The sequence below is a fragment of the Podarcis bocagei genome (genome assembly GCF_964188305.1).
Source record: "Podarcis bocagei genome assembly, chromosome: 8".
Taxonomy (NCBI): Eukaryota; Metazoa; Chordata; class Lepidosauria; order Squamata; family Lacertidae; genus Podarcis; species Podarcis bocagei.
Genome location: NC_138133.1, coordinates 4,201,890 through 4,217,411, shown reverse-complemented (window position 1 = coordinate 4,217,411; position 15,522 = coordinate 4,201,890). Strand labels below are relative to the sequence as shown.

At 45.1% G+C, this 15,522-nt stretch overlaps 1 long non-coding RNA gene and 1 pseudogene across 2 annotated transcripts in view; one reads left to right on the top strand and one right to left on the bottom strand.

Moving 5' to 3' along the window:
* LOC308594050 overlaps positions 1–15,522 on the bottom strand; it is a 34,947-nt gene that overhangs the window by 16,556 nt on the left and 2,869 nt on the right. Inside the window, exon 2 of the long non-coding RNA XR_014011267.1 lies at positions 10,240–10,395. This is a non-coding gene — a long non-coding RNA (uncharacterized lncRNA). The remainder of the gene's footprint in view (positions 1–10,239; positions 10,396–15,522) is intronic.
* LOC308593898 (small ribosomal subunit protein uS12 pseudogene) lies at positions 1,134–1,651 on the top strand (annotated as a pseudogene). Its single transcript has one exon. The product of its transcript is annotated as a small ribosomal subunit protein uS12 pseudogene (transcript).

Here is a 15,522-nt window from a genome sequence, read left to right as displayed (position 1 = left end):
ACATAAAGTACAAAATTGGTTTCAATATCACCAAATAATGGAGTTTTTCAAACAGGACAGGAAAATTGGCTTCCAGGTGGAAAAATCAAAACTAGAAACTGAATTGTTAGAACCCAATACTAAGAATTTATCTAGAATGTATAACTTGTTGCTGAAATGGAATACACAGGACGAAATAGTCAAATCGGCTATGATTAAGTGGGCACAGGATGTTGGTCATAACATTATGTCAGCTGACTGGGAATGGTTATGGAACACCGGTATCAAATTTACGGCATGTAATGCCTTAAAGGAAAATATTATGAAAATGGTTTATAGGTGGTACATGACCCCAGTCAAGCTGGCAAAAATTTACCATTTGCCCGATAACAAATGTTGGAAATGTAAAGAGACTGAAGGTACCTTCTATCACCTTTGGTGGACGTGCCCGAAGATTAAGGTTTTCTGGGAAATGATCTATAATGAAATGAAAAAGGTACTTAAGTGTACTTTCCCTAAAAAACCAGAGGCCTTTCTCTTGGGCATTGTCGGCCAATTGGTGTCAAAGAGGGATAGAACTTTTTTTATGTATGCTACAACAGCAGCAAGAATACTCATCGCGAAGTATTGGAAGACACAAGATCTACCCACTCTGGAAGAATGGCAGATGAAAGTGATGGACTATATGACATTGGCTGAGATGACAGGCAGAATCCGCGACCAACGAAAAGAGACGGTGGAAGAAGAATGGAGAAAATTTAAAAGTTATCTCAAGGACTATTATAAACTTAATGAATGTTAAAGTGTTGTGGTTCTTAGAAACAAAGGGATACAGTGATATAAGATCAGAATATAGAGAGGACTAAGATGACAGAGGTTGGAAAGTAACAATTGGGAGTTGCTATAAAATTTTGGACATTGGGATGCAGAAAGGGGGGGGGTATGGGGAAGTCCCAGAAAAGAGGTTTATGAAAATATGTTATGAAATTATACGTGTATGTCTGTCCTTTTAAGTGTTTGTTTGTTTTCTAAAAATTTTGTAAAACCAATAAAAATTTTATAAAAAAATAAAAAAAAATAAAATTGCAACCTACATACAGTAAAAAAAAAAAAAAGGATGTGATAATGATCAATAGATCAGAAGAGGATTCCTCCCCGGGATCCTCATACAGCACAATGGGCAAGTGTAGCGGGCTTCATACTGCCAGGAAGTTGCACAGTCACCCACGTGATCAGAAGTGGCATGACAAACAATACAAGAAGTCCCACCTGGCCACTGCTTTGAAAGCCAACCTTTTGGGGGAGCTTCCCATGCCAAATGAATTGTCCTGGAAAAAGTTGACATGGAGGCTAAGCAGCCAAATTCTGCCATCAGGAAAAATGTCCGAGTTCAGCTGACCAAGAATGGCAAAAAAAAAAAAAAAAACAGCATTTGTTCCTATTGATGGTTGTTTGAACTTCATTGAGGAGAACGATGAAGTTCTGGTTGCTGCCTTTGGTTGGAAAGGTCATGCTGTTGGTGACATTCCAGGAGTTCGTTTCAAGGTTGTCAAAGTAGCAAATGTTTCTCTGTCAGCCTTGTACAAAGGCAAAAAGGAGAAACCCTGGTCATAAAGTTATGTTGTTATTAAGATGATCAAGAAAGTTTTCTTCTAAGAAAAGAAAGAGAGAATTAGACATATCCATAGGGGATGGTCTACCAGCAGCTATAATTCACGATGCCAGATTACCGATACCAGTCACTAGGAGACAAAAAGGAGATGTAGATGTTGACGTGTTTTAATTTCTTTTACTGTAAATTCTAATTATCTTTAAATGCTTTTTATTGTCTTTACCTCTTTCTTATTTATAATGTTCTTATTTCTTACAAACTGCTTAGAGGTTTTACCAAAATTAAGTGGTATGTAAAATTTGTTGAACAATTTTTTAAAAAGAGCAAGCAATGGCAATTTATTGCCTTCTTCTCTTGATGAAGGACCTACAGAAGCATCTGGCTGGCCCTGTGAAAAAGAGGATTCTAGGCTGGACTAGACAGACCTTTTCTTCCAAAATCCCTCTACTGTGAGGGAGTTTTGTGCCTCAACTCTTGCTTTCTTATAATGCCAGGGCTAAGTGTGACCATTTTTCAAATTCGGTTCTGTCTACTTTGGGCAAGGTACTAACTATATTACTTTGTGGTTATGCTATTTAAGGTCAGGGTACAAAGATACAGCTGGAACTTTTGTTGGGTCAAATCTTGCCATCAGTTCCCCGTTTCCTAAATATGTTAAAAATAAAATCTCTTAGGTGGAAATAATGAAAACATTTGATTTTTTGTTGTTCTTTTCTTTTCTTTTACTTCCACACAATATCCCTTTTGTGTGATAATTGTTAAACCCTGAAAAACCATATTTAAGTCAATTTCCCTATTAAAAATTAATAGAAGAGAGGACAACAGAGAGACAGAAGGACTCACAAACTATTCAAGGTTACTCCATCCAGCTAACATTACTATGGCAATAGGTCATCATTTAAATCAGATGATACCAATTTATACAATTGTAGAACCAATTGACAGCACATTCTAATAGTTTTCAGGAGAAAAAAATCCTTAATTATATTAGTTTATAGCAACTAAGAGATTATTTTAAGATATGTGCTATAATATAGAGATTAGGATCCACAATGAAAGGAGCAGGAATGGCTTGTCTGGTGGGGCAAGGCATCTGTTCAGATTTCTGACAATTTATCTCAATGGTCTAATGATGCGTTTATGAAATGTTGGTCTCTTAGAGTTCAAAAAATTACCTCCAAAATTAAGCATTGCAAGTATAAAATAGAAATTTCTGTTCTATGTGATCAAGTGCATTTTGGGCATCTAAAAACATTAGAACTGACTCATTTATTATTTTCATTGCACTTATTGATTATAGCAAGCACCTTCTGGTATTAGCTGACCACCCCCACCCCACCCCCGGTCAAGAAAGCTAGCCCCATCATAATGGCCATTTTCCTAGTCTCACTAACTATAGGGAATTGTAGTGAAAGTGTTATAATCTTGATTGGTACAATACTATAACCGAGTTGGTAAACTGCTAAGTCTCCACTTTCTCTCCCTTCTTTCTCACTTCATTCATGTAAATTTTGAAATAACTTTAATTTTGTTAAAGCATTTTATCCTGCTCTTTAGCTGAAAAGACTCTCAGATCATTTCACAAAAATCAGTAGTAGGCAAGTCCCTGCTCTCTGCAGAGGTGCCAAGTTCCACCCAACATGTGTGTGTGATGTCACATGTGTCGTGACGTGCATTGTGAGGCCCAGCTCCTCAGGTTTTGGGGTGCTTAGCCCCACTGCGACAGACTGGGGTGGGGGGCTGAAGACACACCAGCCCTATAGAGTTGGTGCCTATGGCTCTCAGGCTTATAATGCAAAAGATGTGACACACAAGGAAAAGGGGAATGGAGAGAGAAAGGAATGAGGGAAGCAAGCTCTGCTTGCACCATTTTTGAAGTTGAATTTCTTAGAATGATCCACAAAGATTGAAATTGTTCAGCTATTCTGTTTAAAAGGTTGTTTTGTGCCATGTTTTCATGCCTTTACCAGCACCCCCTCAAGCTTGGAGGAGACATCACTCAGGGAGTCAGCGTTGTCCACGCCAGGACCTTCTGTCCTGTCCTGGTTTCAGCTTGAAGAGCCCACAGAGCAAAGACAATTGTTCACAGTAGCAGCACTGACGGGTTGCAGTCTGGAATCACTTGAGGATTAACTGAATGACCAGTCTAACCCCAGAATGCTTAGAGTTAGACAGCAACCACACACTTGAGAGACCTCACAAAGAAAGAATATTTGTGACTGCAGGTTTGCAAGTCCACAGAGAACTTTTTCAGAGCAGTTCCACAGCCACCTCCTTTCAGGACAGTTTCATCTTGTAGAGACATTCACTGTCTCCTGGACCTAGGTGGTCAATCACACCTGCTTGATGTTGTGAGCCACAAGGGTCAAAGGTCAAGCATATGGGTGATGGGGTACACCTCACATTATACTTTGCCCACAACCATCTGAAAATATTCTCAAAGGCTTCTCACAAAGCCCCCTGATTAGCTTCTATCAAGTTCACCATCTCTGCTTAACACCATCAACCTAAACCTCAAATGGAAGTGATCTGAGCAAGACAAGGGAGTCAAGAAAACATCCCCTACAACCAGATCTCTGAATCAGCTCACCATGACCATGTTGGGACCTTATGCTCTGCTTATGAGCTTCAAGAGGCACTAGGCAGCGCCACTGATGGAACGCTGGGCTACATGAACCTATAGCAAGGCAAGACACAGGAATCACTTATCATTTAATTTATTAGTTAAGAAAAATTTATCTTGTTCTTCCATAGTAGTTACTATGCTCAAGCTGATTGACCACAATTTCAAAACAATTTCTCTGCCCATTTGCACTGTGTGTAGTTGATTTTTAATGGTTTTTAATTTCTGGATTGTATTTGTATGTGTGTATGTTTAAGTAAGTTTGTGGATGGCCCAAGGGCTTAGTAAATGGTTGATGGGTAGTACAGTAATGTAAGAAATAAATAAAAACTACAAATAACTAATAAAAATTAACAATGCAGTGAAACTGAGCCAGATACAGCATGTAAGAAATTGAAAAGCTATAGGTCAGTGAATTAAAACACTTCAGTCCAAGAGATCAGATTCCTGGCAGAATAAAAATGTCTTTATCAAACAGCAGATGGCAGAGAGGGAGATGTGGCCCAATGAGCTTTCCAAAGGAAGGGGTTCTAGAGTTCATCCTGTAGTCATTGTCACCTTATCTGTCTACCACTTTCTGTAAGCATTGCATTCAAAGTGGTTCACAGCCAGGCTAGCCAGGCTTCATGAACTGCTGGGATGCAAAGTGGAGACTCCCCCCAGCAGATTATTTATGTCTTATTGTTATTTATTACATTTAGATACCACCCAAAGACCACAGAGCAGTTTACAACATAAAAATACAAAATAACACACACATAGATACGTTAACGCATCTGACGCCTGACGAGTAAGTCCTAATGGCACAATGAAAGGGGTGCATAGTTACAAAAACATTTATATATTTTAACAGCTTTGAAAAATAGCACAGCATAAAGATGACTTGTTTTCAAGTTTTTCAAATATTTTCTAATTTGGAGTAAAATCTTGTAAAAAACCACACACATCTTCACAGTTAATCGCATGAGCTGTGAACTAGGGAGTTCTCAGTTTAGCCATGAACTCACAGGCTGTATTCCCATTTCATGGTAAGTCATGGCTAATGGTTTACCATGAATGCTCAGACTGCTTCTACTATGGGGCGGACTCCTCACTAGCAAGGGGGGAGGCAATAAACAGCAAATGTTGGCTTAGTGTTGCATCTGAATTGAGGGTCATGGTTTGTTTTGCTAAAACAAATCATAGGATCTGAAGCCAAGGTTTGTTCTTGGCTTACGAACTATCAGTTTTACTTGTTGTTTCTAATTTTGGAGCCAAAGCAAGGTTCTTGTAAAGGCTATTCCAAGTATATGAATACCATGAACAATTAGAGAAAATGCTGTAAAACTCACACCCACTCCTCCCAAAATGTATTCTCATTTGTCTTCTTGCCTTTTCCCTCTCATAATACCGGAATCCCCATTATAGCTCTAACAATCACGCTCTCTCTCAGCTCAACACATAAAAGCATGAAAAGCAACCTTGACTGGATCATCTTGGCTTGTGCTGTGATTCCCCCCTATTTTCCTGCTAAAATGTTGAGCTCCTTGCTCAGAAAGGTGTAACATGAACCTCCCAGGAGGCCAGACACTTTGCAGTCCAATTAGGTTAGCCTGTTCCCCTTTCAAGCCTGCTGCTCTTTGTTTGAAGACCACTTGGCTGTTCACTTGCAATGTGCCATCAGCAGTACCATCCGTTTCTATGAATACAGAGAGCTGCTTTGCACTGAGTCAGACAGTTGATCCACACAGCCCAGTATTTGTCTATCCTGACATTCAGCGGCAGGCCTCTACCGGAGAGTTTTTAAAGGGGTGATGCTCTGGCTTGAACCTGGCCAGCATCTTTTCTGCTGCTTCCCAAGTGGAACAAATTCCTTCAGCCTGGAGCTCAATTGTCATCTGTATGTTGTTGCAATTTCAAATAGCTGCACCCAAAGAAGACTTCAACTAATTAGATGGTGAGGCTTCTGATATGTTAAACATTAGTTTGCTCAAATAAGAGTGATCTGTTGACTTGTGCTATGCTTTGAAAAATGTACCAATAACCTTGGAGAGCTGCCGCAAGTTGGTGGACTGCAGGTGGGTCTGGCCAAGATGGGTCTGTGCCCTGACTGCCCACAGTGTCTTCACACATTCATCAAAAAATGGTCACAGTGGTTTTACATAGCAGGGGAGCCAGTTGAATGCTCTTCAGACAAAGGGCAGCTGGCTTGAAAGGGGAGTGAGCTAACATAATTGGATTGCAAACTGTCTGGCCTTGTGGGAGGGATCAGGTGAGATACTACAGTCAGGGTAGCCCCTGGAGGGCTGAGGTGATGCTTTGCACAGAGTCAACAGGTCATTGTGTGACACAAACCAATTATAGATAGCCGATATATTTATCAGAGTCCAAAGCTCTGAGAAAGGGAGATACCAGTTTGCCTCTGGAATCACGCCAATAAATTCTGTGGGAATTCGGGTTGCACTTGTTTCTGTGTGCCTGACATGCCATGAAAATCTTGTGGGCAAGTAGTAGGCTGCTGGAACAATGGCCTTTTATAGTCTTCCCACAGAAGGGCCGCAGTTCTGTGGTAGATCCCAGGTTTACTCCTCGGCAACTCCAGGTAGGGAATGTCCTGTCTGAAACCCTGGAGAGATGGGGCCAGCCAGCACAGCAAACACAGAGGCAGATGCTCAGCATATGGCAGCTTCTTCTGTTCCTACAAAGACCCATGTAGAGAAGGCAGCTCCCATACATTCAGCGAACGGGAGTATCTCTGTCGAGGCCTCCATACAAACTGAACTGGCAGTACAGCCTTGTGCTGTCTCTACGGCACTCTCTCAAGGCCCTTGCAAGGAGGCCCTCTCGCATGGCCAATGGCATGAATTTGTTCAGGGACATCTAGCATCTTGTCAAGAGAGGTCACTTTCAGAAATATCACCTACGCTCACATTCTGCAAAAACCACCTCTAACTCTGGGAAGCATGCAAATAACAATGAGAGGTTTTTCTGGCTTCCTCTGCTACAGAACATAGTGTTTCCTCTGTTCCACAATCACCTCTGACTGAGCAGGTTTGGGGGAATTTTGAAGTAACACCCCCCCCCTTGTTTCTCAGAGGCAAGAGTGGGATAAGAGTGGGATAGGTGGGCACACTGACCCCTGCAGGCCAGCTCTAGCCTTTATTTACTACTTGTTTTGCATTTAACAAAATCTGCCCCCCTTCTTATTGGAAATAAAATCTCTATATTGTCCATGTCCAGCCTCATGCAGCAGCGTGCTGTGTGCTGTTTTCTCCTCGCCGCCCCAGGGCAACTCCTCGCCGACTTCTGCGGCTTCTTTCTCGTGATTCCCCTCCCTCCCCTGCGATTCCGGATCCCCGGCTCAGGAGAGTCCGGTCCAGCTCTTGGCTGCAGCCTAGCACCTGGCAGCCTGCCAGCTGAAGTGTGTGGAAACGACACCGCCAGGGCGGCAGAGATTTTCCTTAATTTCTCTCTTTCCCGAATGCAGACAGGCTGACATTGGCTGGAAAGTGGAGCAGCTCGTCAGGGACAATCAATGAGAATCGATCGAGCTGCTCAGACGAGGCTCAGGGCTGGGGAAATAACGCAGCAACACCAGCAAGCAGTCACACACACGCACACGGAGAGATTTTAATCTAATCTCCTCCTGTTTCAGTCTTTCCCCCGCATCCCTTCCTCTCCTCGCGCTCGGCTTCTTGGAAATAATACTTCAGCCTCCCCCGGACGCGGCTGGAAGCCGCGAAAAGTTAGAGGGGGCGAGGAGGGGGCGCAAAGACGGCCCTTCCCTTCCTTGTTCCGGGCTGCTCTCACAATGGAGAGCTTAAAACACGCGGAAACCCGAGTGGACTTTGCAGCTGTGGCGCACTCACACGTGCACGCTGCCCGCCCCTTCGCTTCCGACGGGCGGGTGCAGAGGGGGCTGCGTTGTACTTTGGGTTCACGTTCTCAAAAGCATGTGCACTGAGAGGCGGCGCGTCTGAGGCCACCATCCGACCCCCAAAGAGCCGCGGGTCGGAGCGTGGGCGCAGCCGGAGGCGCTCTCTGCAGCCGTCGAGGGGCGCTGCCTTCGCGGTCCAGCGCCCCAGTGCGTGCGAAGGAGCTGCTCTCGCTGGCCAGGAAGGTCGGGGAGGGCCGGGCTGGAGAGCTGCTCCCAAGGCGGGCGGGCGGGCGGAACTCCACCCGACGGGGAAGGAGGTCACCGGGATGGAAAGCAGGAAGGCGGCTGGAAGGTTCTGTCTGACGGGCTACTTAAACTGGAGGGGGTGGGGGGAGAATATCAGGACACGCAGCCCGGGATGCGTTTCCTCGGGAATAAGTGGCGACGCTTCCGAAGGCCGATGATCGGCCTCCGGCTGTGCCTGGGGCGGCAGCTGCGCTCTCGACGGCTCTGCTCGGCTTTCCTCGCGCGGAAGGAGGCGATGAGCCCAGCAGGGCGTCGGCGCGCCGGGCGAGCAGAGAGGGGCTTACTTTCGAGTAACGGTGGTATTAGAGGATAGCCGGGCGAGGGCGGCTTCCTCGAGAGTAAACACCGTTAGGAAGTTCGAGCTACACACTTGGGTTGCAGCTCGTGCTGCGATCCTGAGCATGCGAACTCGGGAAGAGGTCCCTTGAATGCAGACGGCTTTGCTTCCGAGGAAACGCCTTGCTCAGCCCTTGGCGCTTTTCTCTGTTTTGCGACCGTCGGCTGGCCTGCCCTTGGCAAGAGACGCGATCCTCTCGGGTCGCTTTTTGGCCCCCTAAACCCCCCGAGCCATTCGCGACGGCGCATTGGCTGCCGCAGCCTGGCCAGGGACGCGCTGTCGGGGCGGCTTCTGGGCCGGTTGATTGACACTGCCGCGCTTGTTGTTGTGGCAGGAGCGGGAAGCGGCCGCTCGCTTTATTAGTGGGGCTCTGCCATAATCCTTGCCTGATTGCTCCTTAATTCTGCGCCTGCTTCGCAGGATGCTTCGCCGCCAGGGCCGGTCAGCTGAGCCCCTCGCTCGCCGATTGCCAAAGAGGAAGGCAGATAAAAGGCGTCTGGCCGCAAAGGAAAAGGCCGCCTCCCCCCCCCCCGAAGAGGCCCCCGGAGAGGGGGCTGCTGCAAAGGACGCCAAAACATTTCCCTCTAAATGCCACGGAAACCACCTCGGCATTCCACACCCAAGGACCGATTATCATGCATTTTAAGTGTAAAAAAAAAAAAGAGAGAAGAGGGAGTGAAAATACAAGCCAGGGAGCTTCTTTGCTTTTAATCCCTTTCTTTCTTTCTTCTCCACCCCGCCCCCCCCAGCACATTTCCGCCTCTGGCTTCCACTGGGCGCAAACAGGTACCAAAGCGGCCGCTGCTTGTCTCCTCGAAAGGGCAAGTGTCAAATCACCTTACATTAAAAAAGGAAAGAAACAGCCTCCAAAGGCTTTGATTTAGAGCTAGTGCTAAACCTCTTTCAGTCTCCATTCAGAGCCTCCCCTTTTCCCTTGTGGATCTAAGTGCACATTTGCCAGTCCCACAAGGAAAAACGCAGCTGTGGGATTTTAAGGGGGGGGGGAGACACCCAACCCCAGCCAGTATGGAAAAGGCCAAGCGCCCTTCCCTCACCACAGCTCCAAATTGCAGCTCACTAAGGCTGCTTTTAATTTTTTTAAATTGGGGTGTTTCATGCGACACGTGGTTTGCTGGGGGCACAAGACCAAAAAAGAATAGAAAAGAAAACAGGACTCCACACCACATCCCACCAGTTACTTGGGTTTAAGTATTTATGCAGAACTTCTGGGAGAACTTCCCAACCTCAACATAGCCCCCACTATTTTATTATTTTTATTTATTATTTATTAAATTTGTATACCACGCTATACCCGTAGATTTCAGGGCGGTTCACAACATAAAATTACAATATGAAAAAAAAACAAAACACATAATAAAAACAAAGACAACCCAATAATCCCCCACCCCCTTCCACAACACATTTTAAAAGGGCGTCGGATGTCAGTCAATCAAAGGCCTGGTTAAAGAGGAACGTTTATTATTATGTACTTGGTGTAGTTTTCCAGGAAACCAGCAAGTACTTACAATCCTTTTGTTGCATGGAAATCACCATTTCCTGGCACTTTAAACTGCAAGCTGTGGTTGCTGGAGAAGCAGCCCTGACTTCTGCTCCTGAGGTCCTGGGCCTTTGACTCTTGGGATGAATGCCACCCCCATGTCGGCTCAGTTTTGTTCCTGATTCTGAAAGATACGTTTCGCTTACGCTATTTTAATTTCCGTAAAGTGGCAGACCTCTATGAGAAGGGTTATTTATACTATTTCTAGCTCACCTTTCTGCAGAAAGAGTCCAGGGAGAATAAAAACCATGAAAATAAAACAAGTTCAGTTACAAGAAAGTGAAAAACAGCAGAGTTAGAACATAGCAGTCAGCACTAAAAGCACCCATTGAAAGCAACCGCGCTTTCTGCAGGGTTAAAGACTATTTGAGACCCAAAAGCCTTCATGAAGCTCATTGGGCGACCTTAGGGCTGTCCGTGTTTCTCACAGGGTGGTTGTTGCGAAGTTAATAAGGGGAGGAAAAGAACCATGTGTGCTACTTTGAGCTCCTTGGAGAGAAATGTAATAAATAAAACTAAAGGAAAGCCATCCAAAATGCCATCTCACGCCAGGCATACTTCAGGGGGCGCTGGGTTTGCAGCAGGGCCTCTGTGGGGGCCTTGGATAAGTTGCTCCACTTAGCCATCTGGCCACATCATTTTTATTGTATTTATTTCATAAAAATTATACACTGCTTGATTGTAAACCGATTTCAGGTTTTTTATGAAGAGAGAAAACAATAAAATGGAGGGGAAAGTCACAACCCTTCCTTAAAACATACAAAAGTTAAAATACTAAAACAGATTAAAGTTATCAACTTTGTAAGCATCTGGATAAGCTTGTCGAAACAGGAATGCTTTAAGCAGGCACAAAAAGAGGACAGTGAAGGTGCCGCCTTGATCTCAATTGGCAGGGAGTTCCCAAGTGCAGGAGCTGCAGCACTAAACCATTAGTTCTAACATATGTGGAACAGGTATTACGTGGCCCCTGTAGCAGTGCCACTTCCACTGATCAAAGCAGTTGAGTTGACATGTGTGGTAAGGCGATCTTGCAGGTTTAACAAAATTTATATACTGCTTGATTGTAAGAAAAACCTCTAAGCAGTTTACACATTATGGATCAACTGACATTTCTGGACGCATTTCAGAGGCAGCTAGCCCCACACAGAGCACATTGTAGCAGGCTAGTTACCGTGACCAGATCTTCCAGTCTCGAGGATCAGAAACGGCTGGCACATCAGTCTAAGCTGGGCAAGGGTGCCACTGGTGATAGCCAAGCCACCAGAGTTAAATCTCTCTGTCCATCCGCCTCAGTGCAGCTGCACCATTATGTTTATAAATCTGCCAATGCTGCAAGGGTTTGGCGGGTGTGATTTTTGAGCTATGCATGAGGCTGCTTCCATTGCACCAATGAAACAACTGCCAGTGCAAGCATGCTGACATAGTGTCAGGACTACCAAGATGACAAATGGGATACTCTCTACTGAGAGGCACACAGAGGGAGAGAGAGAAATGGGGTTGTCCGCACTTCCAGTTATTCTGTGCTTAGAAAGCATGGGTCCAAGGGTCCCCTTGCCCTGCTCTGCTCCCAGGGAAACCCACTCTTTAGTGCTAAATCATAGTAAATATCAATCCGGAGAAAACCCAAATTGCTGTTTGCTCCAGCTGACTCTTTAATTGAATATTCATCTTGATTTGTTTGTGCCAACCTTGCACGGAGGTTAGACGAGGTCACTATTTATTAAGCACTCGTCTGATTTGTTTACAGAGAGGTTATACAACACTGAGTCAAGCACTGCTTATCCCACACTTTCCAGTGCATTCCCCCTTGATTTTCTATTTTGTTTTATTTTGCGGGAAAGCCAGTTTGCTGAGGAAGAACGCCAAATCAGCGCTCACTGTGCAACCTGAATTAGCCAGTATGTGATTGAATCCCACCCCAATGTAGCAGGAATCTGAAAGTGCCCCTAGTCTTTAGGGGGCTGGGGAACAGATTTTTTTCTGAATTGAAACTGGAGCTGTGTTTCACTTATGCTCAAGTGCAACCGGTGGTATTAAGAGTAAGCCCAATGAAATTAATAAGCATTTTTAAGTAAGGTCCATTAGTTTCAGTGGGTCTACTATTGGTAAAACTCTGCTGAATACCACCCATTCTTTGTTGTTGGTGATGAACTTCAAAAACAGTGAGCAACCATCTTTTTTGCATCTATAAGAATCCACGTATTAACATTAGCCCCAGGCAAGCTGCCCTTCCTTTTTCCCAGGGTTGGGGGACAGAATGGGACTTCTAGATTCATTTGTACCTCCCAGCGGACAGCCTCAAGGAATTGTGGTCTGACCCTCTTCCCTGCCTCTGACTATCACTTCACTGCCTGTATATTGGCAGAAGTGGGGGGTCGATTTCACACAGGGCCTCCTTGTGTGGGGCCTGATGCACCCAATGCAGTGGCTTAATTTTTCGCACCTTCCACCTCTTGCAGCACACAATTTGGTAAGCACCGAACTAAATGTAGCTTACACTTACTGAAAAGAATGCAACATTCACAGGCAGATGGCAGGTCTTTCTGCACAAGAAATGGATATTCGTTCATTACACAGTGGGTTGGGGTATTGACATCTTCCCTCTCGCTCATGAATTGGTGGTGGGATGAGCTACCTTAAATGCCTTCCTCCCCTAGCTAACATTTCAGTTGTAAGGAAAGCAGTTTCTCACCACTCAGACTGCCGGGTCATACACAAGCACACTCTCCTCACCCACTGATACATCTGTTCCCATTGTCAGTATTGTGGTTCTGTGAATGCCATTGATGCTTTTTGGTTTGTGCTTGTGATTCTTGCTTGCATAATTTTGAAACTTAAAAACTAAATCTCCCCTGACCATTCAATGCTGACCATTTCCCACTGTCCAGGTGTTGTTGTTTTTTTAATGAAATGAAATAAATAGTCAAGTATCAGCAAGGCTGGGATGCGGGTGGCACTGTGGGTTTAACCACAGAGGCTAGGACTTGCTGATCAGAAGGTCAGCGGTTCAAATCCCCACGACGGGGTGAGCTCCCGTTGCTCAGTTCCCTGCTCCTGCCAACCTAGCAGTTCGAAAGCACATCAAAGTGCAAGTAGATAAATAGGTACCGCTCCGGCAGGAAGGTAAACGGCGTTTCCGTGCACTGCTCTGGTTTGCCAGAAGCGGCTTAGTCATGCTGGCCTCATGACCTGGAAGCTGTACGCCGGCTCCCTTGGCCAGTAAAGCGAGATGAGTGCCGCAACCCCAGAGTCGGTCACGACTGGACCTAATGGTCAGGGGTCCCTTTACCTTTATCAGCAAGGCTACTATCTCCCCATCAACATCACCTGCCATATTGTGAGCCTTTCAAAATATGTTTCTAGTTTGTACACTCCCTTTCTCCAGTAAGAGAAAGCATATACGGTTACACAGTTGTTGTTTTTAATGGGAGGAAAGATGGAACCGGTGATTCTTTCACAGGATAGATACCCACACTCACATTCATTCTTGGGGTTATAGGACACAAACACAAAATTGTTACTGCTACCCTACATTAGGCCATCACTACTTTAGTGCAAGCAGATCCTATTTATCACTTACTTAAGTAGTATATTTGCTGATCTCCCATGCTCAAAGGCACTTCCATATTGTGACATAATGGTTGGAGTGTTAGACTATGACCTGAGAGACCAGGGTTTGAATCCCAACTCAGTTGTGAAGCTCACTGAATGACCTTGGGCCAGTCGCTGCCTTTCAGCCTAAACTACCTCACAGGATTGTTGTGAGGATGAAATAGGAAGGAGGAGAACCATGTACGCCACACAGAGCTCTTTGTGGGGAAATGGTGGTATACAAACGATACAGACAGACAGACAGATGATTAGATAGATGATAGATAGATAGATGATAGGTAGGTAGGTAGGTAGAACAGGGCACATGAAGAATTAAGCAGCAACAGCTAGTCTTGATACACGAGCTGCCAAAGTTTTACACCCCTTTCTTATCTGGAAAGGCCATGCAATGCCTTAGCCAAACTAAATAGACAAGACTGAGACAGATTCCCACCGAATAAGAATAAGTGAATATAAATTGCTATCAGGAGTGCAGAGGCCAGAGGCCCAGTATCTAAACACAAAATGGAGTCCCATGGCATGGAGCATGCATTCAGTATGTGGTTTCATTTAAAAAGTAAAACAAATCAGGGGGATAATGTGGTCACCCCAAAAGTATGCTTAACAAGCTGAAGTGGCCCAATATTGACATTGGACGCATGAGAAAGCTGTCATATTGCTGACTGATTCATGGTGTGTCACCCCCCAAAATGATAGTTGCCAAGAAAAGATGTCCTGACTCCCACTGCTGGGGAAAATGTCTTCCTTCTTCACTTGTGAAACTCCTTTCCTGATGATACCGGTGAAAGCAGGCATGCCTGGAGGTCAGGCTCACCTGTCTGTTTAGGGAAAGGTTATGTGTCAGTGGCAGAGCCCACACTCTGCCCCGGGAAGGTTCCGGGTTCAATCTCTCACTCCCAGGGCCAGGGGGAACTTCTGCTAGAGGCCTGTGGGCAGACAGGGCTAGACCAGGTGGGCCTACAGTTTGACTTGGTATAAGGCAGTTTTATAATGTCACAGCTGCTGACAGACCATCTTTTTCTATAAAGCTGAAGTCTCACTGCTCAAAGATGTGGAGCACCCTTGGCAGCAGGAAGGTATTGAAAGAGAAAGGGAAGCCATAAGCAGAAAGAGGGATGAAGGAGGGAACCTGGAGATAAATGGCACTTTTCATCTTTCTCCTTCTCCTCTCGTTCCTCTCTTGAGGGCCTCTCCTTTCTCTCCCTCACTCTTTCAGCCTTGGCTTCTCTTCCCCGATGCACAGAGCACTTGAGTTCAAGTGGAGATTGTTCTAAAGTCAACTTCAAGAGCCACATTTCATTCCTGAGCTTCAGGAAGTGAAGCTGTTAGTAAAGACAACTTTGCTGAGTCAACAAACGACGAGACTTTGCCAGGTTCAGAAATTGCTCAGCTTATCCCCCTCCTGCCTTCCCCTGCTTTTTTGCAGCACCCCAGCTGTGGCACTTCTAGTTTCACTTGTAAGTTATTCATTTGTAAGAAACACATTGTTTTCTAACTCATAAACTTCCTTCTTTCTCCATGGCTACTGTCCATTAGATGGATACTTCTTAAGGCACAAGGGTTTAAAAGCTTCAGTTTCTGAACTTCAGGCAACACTTGAAGTTCCAGCTTTGTTTTTCTGACTCTACTTCAAGCTCCA